The sequence below is a fragment of the Geospiza fortis genome, unplaced genomic scaffold, assembly GCF_000277835.1.
Source record: "Geospiza fortis unplaced genomic scaffold, GeoFor_1.0 scaffold327, whole genome shotgun sequence".
Taxonomy (NCBI): Eukaryota; Metazoa; Chordata; class Aves; order Passeriformes; family Thraupidae; genus Geospiza; species Geospiza fortis.
In genome coordinates, this window is record NW_005054410.1 from 367,113 (window position 1) to 377,194 (window position 10,082).

A 10,082-nucleotide genomic window follows, 5' to 3' on the forward strand; every position below is an offset into this window, starting at 1 on the left:
ATTGCAACACTTTTGTTGTTGTTAGTTGCACTTATTTGCTGTTGAGCGTGTCATATTGCCCTGGCGTGTTTTCTTTTTTTCAGACTTAACACAGTGCTCCTGAAGCCAACTTACCAGAGACTGCTCCACTGAAAGCTTTCTGAAATCATTCTTAAATTATGATGCATAATCACTTGAAATTAAGTCAATTCAAATGTAAGTTTAATTTGGCACCTTCCACTTAACTGATTCCTAGTGTACAAAAAAAAAAAAGGCTTCAGTTAAGTACTTAAGATGACATTTAATTGGTCCTGAGTATCCCACTACTCTGTGTAAAACTCTGTAGTCTTTAAAACCTTTAATCACTTCCTTTCAGCCAGGGCTAGATTTCTTAGGTGTATAAAAGCTTTAAAGTGGGACCCACCAAGAAATTTGTTCCAAACTCCACAGCTGTCCTCAATGCTTCTTTGTACCTCTTGATAAGTAAAGGGTTTCTTAGTTGGAAAGAGTTTAAAAATTATCAGGGATGGTTGTTGCTGTTGTTTTTTTAGCTCTAATTAAATGAAGGCAGGGAAGCACCAGTAAATAAGCAGCTGGAGGAAATAAGGAATTCTCATTGCTTCTGAGGAAACCTTTTTAAATGGGCAAAAGGTTTAGCAGGCTCTTTTACAGCTCTCTGCTTATCCTGAACAGTTATGGCTCACTAAGCTGAAACTGGAGTACCAGAGAGAGAAGTGGAAAGTTATCCAAAACTGCTGGCTTGTTTAAAAGTAATATATACATTATTGTTAGTCATTCCATGGCATTAGGTCCTGCAGCTACATTTCAGTTAAGTGTTCTTCCACGGGCATGTTCTCTTGTTTCTTTTTTGGCAGTAATATTTCTTTCTAACAGTATTTTAGTGCTTAGATGGCAAGCTACATTTTATCCCTATAATGTTTAATTTAATAAGGCAAAATGTGATTATTTGGGTTAATTAGAGCATGTAAGAACTCTGTGTGTATGCACTTTTGATAGTCACTTTTAAACACGTGCTTGTATATATTGATTTATAAATATTTGAGGTATATTTATGCAAATTTGATATACTAGCAATGCAAGGCATTATAGATCATTTGCAAGAGTGTTGCAGTGTGAATTCACATTTAGGCAGTGAGCAGCATTCATTAAATGTCCATGCTTCAGCTGTGCGCTTGCAGGGTGGTATTTTTTCCTCTAAGGCTTAGCTATTAAATCCACTGTAAAATACTGCAGAGTTGTATCTCAGCCTTTTTAAGTGATCACTTGACTCTGGTGACTGTTTGGTATGGAAGCCATAGTCAAAATATGTCTATTTAAAACAGATGTAGTCATTAGGAGGCCCTCCAAAGCATGCTTCTCAGCTTCTTCTAAGTCAAACTTCTTCTAGGTTAAAGCATCTCCTAGGCAGGTTCAGAGAGGGATGATTATCCCCATTTCCCCACATGTCAAGTGTAACCACGCTGCTGCATTGACAAGGGGCTAGTGCCATAAAAATAGGACTCATTACTCAGTTATCAGACAAGTTTGTTGCCATCTATGCTCCTCATTCTATCTCACTCGCGCTATTTAAATGTGGGGCTAAAAATAAATATTAGTCCTTGCTCATCAACAGGCATGGTAAGGAATTTTACTGCCCCAAATGCTGCCCAGGGTTAGCTTTGGATGGCTGTTTGTTGCACCACATTGTAACAGCCTGGACAGAATGCCACAGGGAAGGTCCTTGGGGCCTCTGTGATCCCAGAGAAGCTGAATGCCAGTGCCCAGGGTGAATTTAACCATGGCAGGATGAGCAGGAGGAGTGGACTGTAATAATCTGAGAGAGAGAAAGAGCAGAGCCTGAGCAGGGCCTTGCCAGCAGCAGAAAAGATTGCTTTCCATGCTGCCCCAACCATGACCTCAGGATAGGGATTTCTGACTGACCCTGTGCCATGAAGCATTAAAAACGCAACAAAATGATCCACTGGGCTCTCACTTCTTGACCTCCCTGTGAGCACAGAAGCTTTTCCAGCTCTCACTGAGAGAATGATATCATTTCTGTAGTTATCTTTACAGCTTTCAGACTGAGTTTCTCACCTGCTTAAAGAGAGCTGTTGCAACCACTACCATTTCTTCCAGTTATTCTCTTGTTTTAGTCCTTGCACTTCTGTCATTTGCTGATGGGCCAGAATAATGTGAAATTACCCCTACAACATTCCAGTTGTCTTTTCCTAATTTGTCATTTTGTTCAGATATCCAACACATTCTTTAAGGCTAGGGAAGTTGCTGCTATTGTGTACAGAGAGTAGACAGAAAAGGGATGGCTTTTCATGGGGAAAAGACTTGGTGGTCTACAAGCACAAAATCTCCTGGTCTCTCTGACCCTGTCACAGAAATCACCCCCTTCTCTAAGTGTCTGGCATGACAAGGGAACAAAGGCAGTAACTGTGGGTTTGGATATAGGTCTGGGTAGAGTTGAGTAGTCTTCCCAAAGCACCTCTGTAGGAAAAGCTCTGCATGATGCAAACAGGTGCTGCCACCTACTAACAGGTGTGTTCCTGGTGCTACAGGGCAAGGTCTGGAGAGCATTTCCCATCACCAAGTAAAGCAAACAGTGTCTTGAAGCCAAAGCAACCACTGCAGAAGAGTTTCTTTCAGTGGTGAGGCAATTTGGGTTGCACCCCTGCATTGACTCCAGAGTTTCTCAGCATCACCCTGCTGCTTGCATGCTGCCCACATTACAGTTATTCTGTGCTGCTGTAGTGTGGAACATTGTGATCAGCCTCTGGATGCTCCTAAATTAAGGCAGATCATCTTTGCCTCCTAGGAAACCTCCAGAACCCAGCTGCAGCCATAAAGCTGCTATCAAATGCAAGCTGGCTGCAGTTCAGAACTGGGGCCAACATTTTTAACAGCATGAAATTTTGTTGTAGGCCCTCTGGAAGGATTCTGTACATGAAAAGTTGAACTGGAGCAAAATCAGGACTTGAAGTCCCCTGTGTGGAAAAACAGGTGAAAAAAAAGGTTAGCTGTGTTTGAGAAGGGGGATGCATCTCTCATCTGTATTACAGATAGAATCTGATGGCATTAATTTGGAAGAGGTGTATCTTTCTTTACTTATGTTCACAAAGGCATTCTAATGCCATGACCTCTTTTGTCTGAGTTGGCATCAGCAGAACATACCAACCACACCAATCTCATCAACATAATCAGAAAATAAGTTGATATTTTACAATAGTAATTAAATCCTAAGCTCTACCCGCTTTGTAAGGGCCTGAACTTCTACGTGTACTTTCATACTGCCACTGGTGGCTTTTTGTTTGCATTACAGCAGCCTGAGAGCAAACGAAAGGCAAGATCCAAGATAGGAAGGCAAATTGGTTTTGCAAACATGGCAAAGAAAGTGTGTGAAATCAAATGCCAATATTAATGCAAGACATCTGCTCTCTGTTCCAGTTCTGAGCGAAGTAATCCAGTCCTAATTATACACTGCTGTGTCCTCTACCAGCTAAGGAGAATGGTGCAGCCATTCTTAGTACTGGTGTATACATTTCTTTTTGGATCTGATAGATACATTAGATGCAGGGGAGGCTTTTCATTTTTTGACTGTCAGTTGCTTTGGGTAGCACAAAGAGAGGGGAGGAGAAAGGTTGCAGCAGGAAAAGATCAAAATCTTCCAAAAAGGACTCTGCTCCTAGAATAAAAATTTTTCCTAGAGAACTTTCCCTGCAGACCTCAATCAATATTATTCTCATCTGAGTGCACATATTATTCATTAAGAAATATTGGCAAGATGTGCACTATAGTGTATGCCTTCATTAGAGCCTCCACCTGCCTGCTTTTATCAGAACATCTTTCCTAACTTTCATCTTCATGGAACTTGTTTCTGTCTTTGGATTCAGAGAGAAATCTTGTAATTTCACAGTGTGGATTTATTTTAAAACAAACAAACACCAAAATATTCATCTCTCTGGTTTGTGTATGTGTTTCCTCATCTCACACGTTAAAGAATCAAGATTATCACCATTAGATTCAGACTGAACTGGATGCTGATGAGTTCAAGTGCAAAACAGCCCAGTGCAACAGACCCTCCCTAACATGGGGATAGCTGGAATTCCTCTGTTGTGTGTTCAGCTGCCACACCATATCCTTTGTGTGCACCTACAGCTCCTGTGCCAGCAGCCATTTTCCTATGGGCTCAACATTTTTAGATGATATGTTGTTCAAATGATGTTATGAAGACCTGACAAATGTCATCCATGCAAATAGAGGCAGAGGGAGCCACAAAACATAGGGGACACTGGCAGTGTCTTAGGATATTGTTATCACAAAGCAACATGAGCCTGACATTGCATTTTGTCTTTTCAATTCATCCATCTCCAACTATTCTGTGTCAATTTTGCCTGGTCTCTTTAGTGCAAGGCAGTGAAGAAAGAAGCTATCTTATTGAAGAAGGGCACTGGGATTTTTGGACAATATGTTGTGGTCTAGCTCCATGACTGGAACCCCTGTGTGCTGCTGCAGTTTAAAGAAGAGCTGATAGTAAGAGATGATGAAAAGGCAGCTGCATGGCTCTGTCTCTGTTCACCCATCCCACATTTGATTAGTCTCTGCTTGACATCAGGCTGGGAGCAATAAGCTCTGATCATAACAGAGTATGTGGCAACAAGCCCGAGAGCTCCACGTGTCACTCCAGAACCAGACACTGCCTCACTGGATTCCTCCAGGAACAACTGAGACAGATGTAGGGATGCCAGATTTGTCTTTCAGGTCTATCTACTCCTATCTACTCTACTAAGGTGAGGATTAAAGGCAGGACTATCTGCAGGAGAACACTGCAGCAGCAATGGACTTTGAAGTAGAGAGGAATATACAGAAAAGTCAATTATTGATCCAAATGAAAGCGAGGGATGTTATGAAAACATTGTCACTAGAGTTTATTCATAAGCTTGGAGATGTCTTTTTGCTGGGGTATGTGTGTTAAGGATTAAAGAAACTGCACAGGCACTGCTGTGTGAAGTGGTGGCAGAGTCAGAGTCCATGTGTTGGTTTGCTCAGAAAGATTGGGCTAAAGGTGCATCCCTGAACTTTTGCTGAACTTCAGTTTGATATGGATTGAAATCTTACATCACTGTTGAGACCTGATGGACCATACAAATGGAAGAGCACATCTCACTTGAGCCTGGGAATGTTTTGAGAGGTGGAAGGAGAAAGGAGGCTTCTACTGGGAAAGCATCTCCTCTATTTATGCTTTTCCCAGGGAAATCCAGCCTGTCCAGCTCCAGGTCTGGGCCTCCTCTAGAGCCTTTCACTTGGGTCCTTAGACTTCTCCCTGCCTGTGTTGGTGCTGGGGAGACACTGGCAGATCTGCAGGGTGTCACACCCAACCTCGCCCCCCAGCAGTTTGTACCCACTCACAAAACCTTCCTGATACCTGTTTCTCATGTAGAAAAAACTTCATGGATTCCATTGCAGCTGAGCTGTTCTGGACACGAGAGGTGCAGAATCTGCCCATTAAGCTTCTTATGAAACAAGAAACAGTCCAAAAATTCAGGTCTTGCTACTTTTATTTTTGAAAAAAAAAATTCCTTTTAACTTTTTCCTATGGAGAGCAGCAGCACAACTTCTGAATAACTAATTTATCCACTGTAAATTTCTCTAAAAGGTCATTACAGATTGTAAAGCCTAATGGCTTAAAGTTACAGCCTTATATCACAGTGGCAAAGAACTTATTCTCTGGTGGTTTTATTTTTGAAGCTTTCCCATTTTCTTCTATCAAAGGAAATGCTGTATTTTTAATACACAGTTTTCTTTATTAAGGGAGAGCCTATATTTATGAAAATATTTAACATTCATTTCACGTAAAACATAGTAACAGAATTGAGTGATTTATTTTCACAATGCATAGGCAGAGAAGTAGAGCAAGCCAGAGTTTAGAAATAATTGAGGTCTGTAGATCTCAGGTATGTATTTAAGTGGTCTTTTGAACTGCCACCCATGTTCTGTGTGAACATAACTTTTCAGAGCACTTGTGATTTTCCTCCTTTACAGGGCTGCTGAATTGTGGTATGAGGTCAGGCCCGTGGTCACTCTCTTCTGACACCAGCAAGGTAGGTGCAAGTGATTCTGAAATGGGTAAAAATAGAGATGTTTTGTAGCTAATTTAATACAGACCTGTGCAAATTGTCTCGGTTATTTGTGTGAATTCAATAAATAAAACCCATGTGTCAAACTGGCAGATAAAAGTCTCATCTGCTGAGAAATCTGACTTTGAAAACAGCTGCTAAATTCTCCATGTGCAGGGTAGTCTTTGGTATGGCCTGGTGCTGCTTCACTGTGGGATTCTTACGGGCACACGGGACTTAATCACCTTCCTTTTTTATTTTGATTTTTTTTTTAATTCTGTCAGCTGAAAGATAAAAAAACATATTAACCTCCCTGATGAAACTTTATAATTCCCAACACTGAAACATTAACCAAGTCCTTAATTAAGGGAGACTGAAAGTAGAAGAATGCTTTTATGTCATCAGCTGGTTTTTGCTCCAGTCATCTGCCTCATTCAAGCATAGGATAATATGAAACCTCACGGGTCTGCTAAAGGCTTGACTTAAGTATACTGTGGACTTTGTAATTTAATAAGAATGGGGCGTTGTTCTTGAGAAACTTCATTTTCTCTTGCTTGTGCTCAAGCAAAAAGGAAAAAAAGTACAAGCAGCTAGTGAGCTGGAGCCTCAAGTTAGACCCAGAGGTCTGAGCCGAAGCTCTGGCTGCACAAAGGTGTGTTTATTCCTGTGTGCCGCTTCCCTCATGCACTAGGAATAGCAGGAATTAGTATGAGACCAGAAACTTCCCTAGGCAGAAAACTCCCTTTTCTCTGTAGTTTCTGCAGTATTGAGTGTGATGGCTTCTCAGAACTGCCTGGCCAGGGAGTGTGTGAGGCACCATAATTGAACGAAAACCAGTGCACATCAGTGATGAACTGGCACCTCAGCAATGGTGTTGTCTGGTCCTCCTCCAGCAGCAAGCTGTTTTAGTGCTTTGTTCCACAGAATGGAGGGTTGGGGAGCTGAGGCTTATTCCCAGACACTGATCTATGTCAAGTTTTCCCAGTAACCCATTATAGGGCCAGTTGCCTACACAAGTGCTTTTTAAAGGAGTAATCTAGCTGTTCTTTGCTAGTGTCAAGGTATTAAAAAACAAGTGTGGTGAAATTCTTCATATGAGACTTAATCTACTGGGTGAAGGAGGCTCTGAAATTACTGAAACTTTCTCAGTCCTCTGAAATAACTCTCTGAGCAGATATAATGGAAACAAACACAGGACAATGCTTCACCACACTAGAAAAAGTAATTTACGTAGAGTGAGGACCTTTACACTGGGGTTTGTCTCTTCACCTTATTAAAGCTGTAAACCTAAAAATGCCCATGACTGTAACTGCAGGATTGCAGCAGACTGTTCAAACTGCAGGATGTGTGTTTGGGAATTAAATGTTTTGGTGGTTTTGGCATTATTTTTCTCCCCTTGTGTGACGCTCTCTCATGTGCCTACACAAATGCAACATTCTCTCTTGATTTTTCCTTCCAGGTCTTTCTCATGCCCAGCGACCCCACTTTTGCTGGCTCAAGTGCAAACATCATTTCTGAAGAACAATACCAAACTCAGCCTCCATTTCCTCAGTTTCTTCCTGTTCTACCCTTGGCATCCCAGCAGTGACCTTGAGCTTCAGTGCGTGCAAACAAACTTCTGCCACTCAGTAAGTCTGTGCTTAAATTAAACCACACCATCCCTGTGGCAAGCTCAGAATTGAGGCTCAAGAGTTGCATACCAAGATTTAGAAATTATGGCTTTGCACCCAAAAGCTCCTTGGCCACAATGAGAAAAGGAATGGGCTCAAGGACCAACAGCACGCTCAGAAATGAGTTGATGCACCATGTTCCCCATGGTCAGCATGTTTCAAGTGCTGCTGTGTTCCTTCAAAAGGCAGGAAAAAACCCAAAAAACAAAAAAAACCAAAACAAACAAAAAAACCAGCAGTCCGATTCATGAAGTTAGAAGGACCAAGTTCCTGTGGGTGCAGTATGTGCCACAGAGTGGAAATTAAAAACCAGAGAATTAACGGGGTTTGTTGTGTTACAAAGCTTGAAAGCATTTTTATCCTTATATGTGTGTACTCACAGAAAAACATGCTGCACTAATGAAAGACAACTTTATCTTCCCAATCCTATTTATTGTTTGTTGCCAAGCAGTCTAAGCTATGGGTTTGTTTGGTTTATTGTAGGGGTGAAGAGGAGGTGCTTGTGGGGTTTTTGACCCCCTTGGCTATAGGTGATGTGTACAAGGTGTGCCTTAAAGAGAGTGGGTAGAGTTGGCAGAGAGGCAAGTTTAATAATGGATATCTTGACAGGGGTGAATGTGAAGATGGGGAACTGAGTACGTGACAGCTCCCATGAGATGATGTGCAGCACTACCCCCCTGAAATCTATCAAAAATTGTCTGTCTCCCCTCAAAGGTAACCAGCCTGAAGAAAAGTCCAAAAAAAGACAACATGGTGGGACCTAAATAAAAGCTAATAGATGAGCTGAGCTAATATTAGTTTCCTTATATATAAAGCCAAATGGATTAATGGATCAGCTCATGCATTGCCTAAGGAAACAAAAAGAAAATCTTCAATACTTCTGTGCACATTGAGGACGTGAACAATATGGGTCTTTAGAAAGTAAAAACCCAATTTGGGGGAATCAATTACTACTTCTTTTTTTCTTACCCTTTTTTTTTTGTAATTTAAAAGAAGTTCACAGAGAGGTAAAACTTGGGTAACACGCCAGCCAGAAGTCATGCGTCTCAGACACCACAATGATGGTCGATCTCGGTTTGCATCAGCCTTGCCCGGGCTCTTTTTAGCATTCCAGCTCGAGCTAATGGAAATCAAGCCCATTATGGTAAACGTAGGAAGCAAGTACATTAATAGTGGGCACTGACATTAATTCAAATGGTAAACAATTCGGAACTGTTCCCAGTACATACTAGATTATGTATCATCTTACCTGCTGCTTCAGAGGGCTGCGCCTTTCACGGGTTTTTAAAGTACAGAAGACTGTCTGCCACAGAGTTTTCTGCTTTAGTAAACTATTTCCAAATTCTGCTTTACTCCCTATCAGTCCCATATACTTTTTTCTTTATTGTTTTGGATGCGAGCACTTTCACTCCAGATCTGACACAGATTGGCAATGTCAATCTGTTCCTTACTTTAAAAACAGAGAGGCAGACGGGGCAAGTTTAGCAAACGCAAGATGTGGGGGAAAATCTAACGCGAAGGTAGAAAGAAAAATAGAGCTTATTTATACAGTAACACGTGTGTTAGAGTAATGCCTCCCTTCCTCGGCTATGCGCTCCCCCATCTTCTCTCTCACACACGTATATACACACACACTTTAACTGTGCTTTTGTGTTTTGTCAGAATTAATGAGAAAAGTTCCCTTGCCCTAGGGGTAATTAGTGTCCTTGGAGTTAAATAAGCTAATACTTAGACACCTCTGGCACAGGCAATTATGTTTGTGTATTGAATAATTGATTCAAAGAGGGGGGGAAGGGGCTGCTAATCAGATCTGAGCATAATGAATTGATTTAATTAACAGGGGAATCTGAGGGTCCCTGGGAAATGTGTGCATTTATTCAGCAGCAGGAGAGAGTGCAAAGCACATAAATTGAGAGAGAGAGAGCGAGCGAGGCAGGCGGCAAGTGCTTTTGCTTTCAGTGATAGGTTCACATCTTTCCTCCCTCCCACCCCCCCTTCCTTTGAATATAATTTTAGATTTAGAGTGAAATCAAGAGAAAAGCACTTTAGAAGCCTGGAAAGCTCTTGCAGTGGCAACAGCAAAGGGGAGAGAGGTTGTGAGCGATCACACGCGATTACATTAAGACAATTTTTGACAGCGCAGGTTGGGCAAGGACGGAGCAGGGGGAGCAGCCCCCGATATTGGTCCTCCCTTACCTTTTTCCTCTCTCCCCCACCCCCTTCCCTTCTGCTTTGATCCCTAAACTGGCACTCGAGCTGCAGCGGCGGGGCCGGGGGCGAGGCGGCTGGTGCAGGAGCCCGGCTCCAGCTC

The 10,082-nt window shown here is 42.0% G+C and overlaps 1 protein-coding gene across 1 annotated transcript in view; it reads left to right on the top strand.

Moving 5' to 3' along the window:
* Positions 1-10,082, top strand: part of LMO1 (LIM domain only 1) — a 72,482-nt gene that overhangs the window by 2,938 nt on the left and 59,462 nt on the right. The window contains exons 2-3 of the mRNA XM_031061363.1: positions 6,028-6,086; positions 7,561-7,729. The gene's annotated coding sequence lies outside the window, so the exon portion shown is untranslated. The remainder of the gene's footprint in view (positions 1-6,027; positions 6,087-7,560; positions 7,730-10,082) is intronic.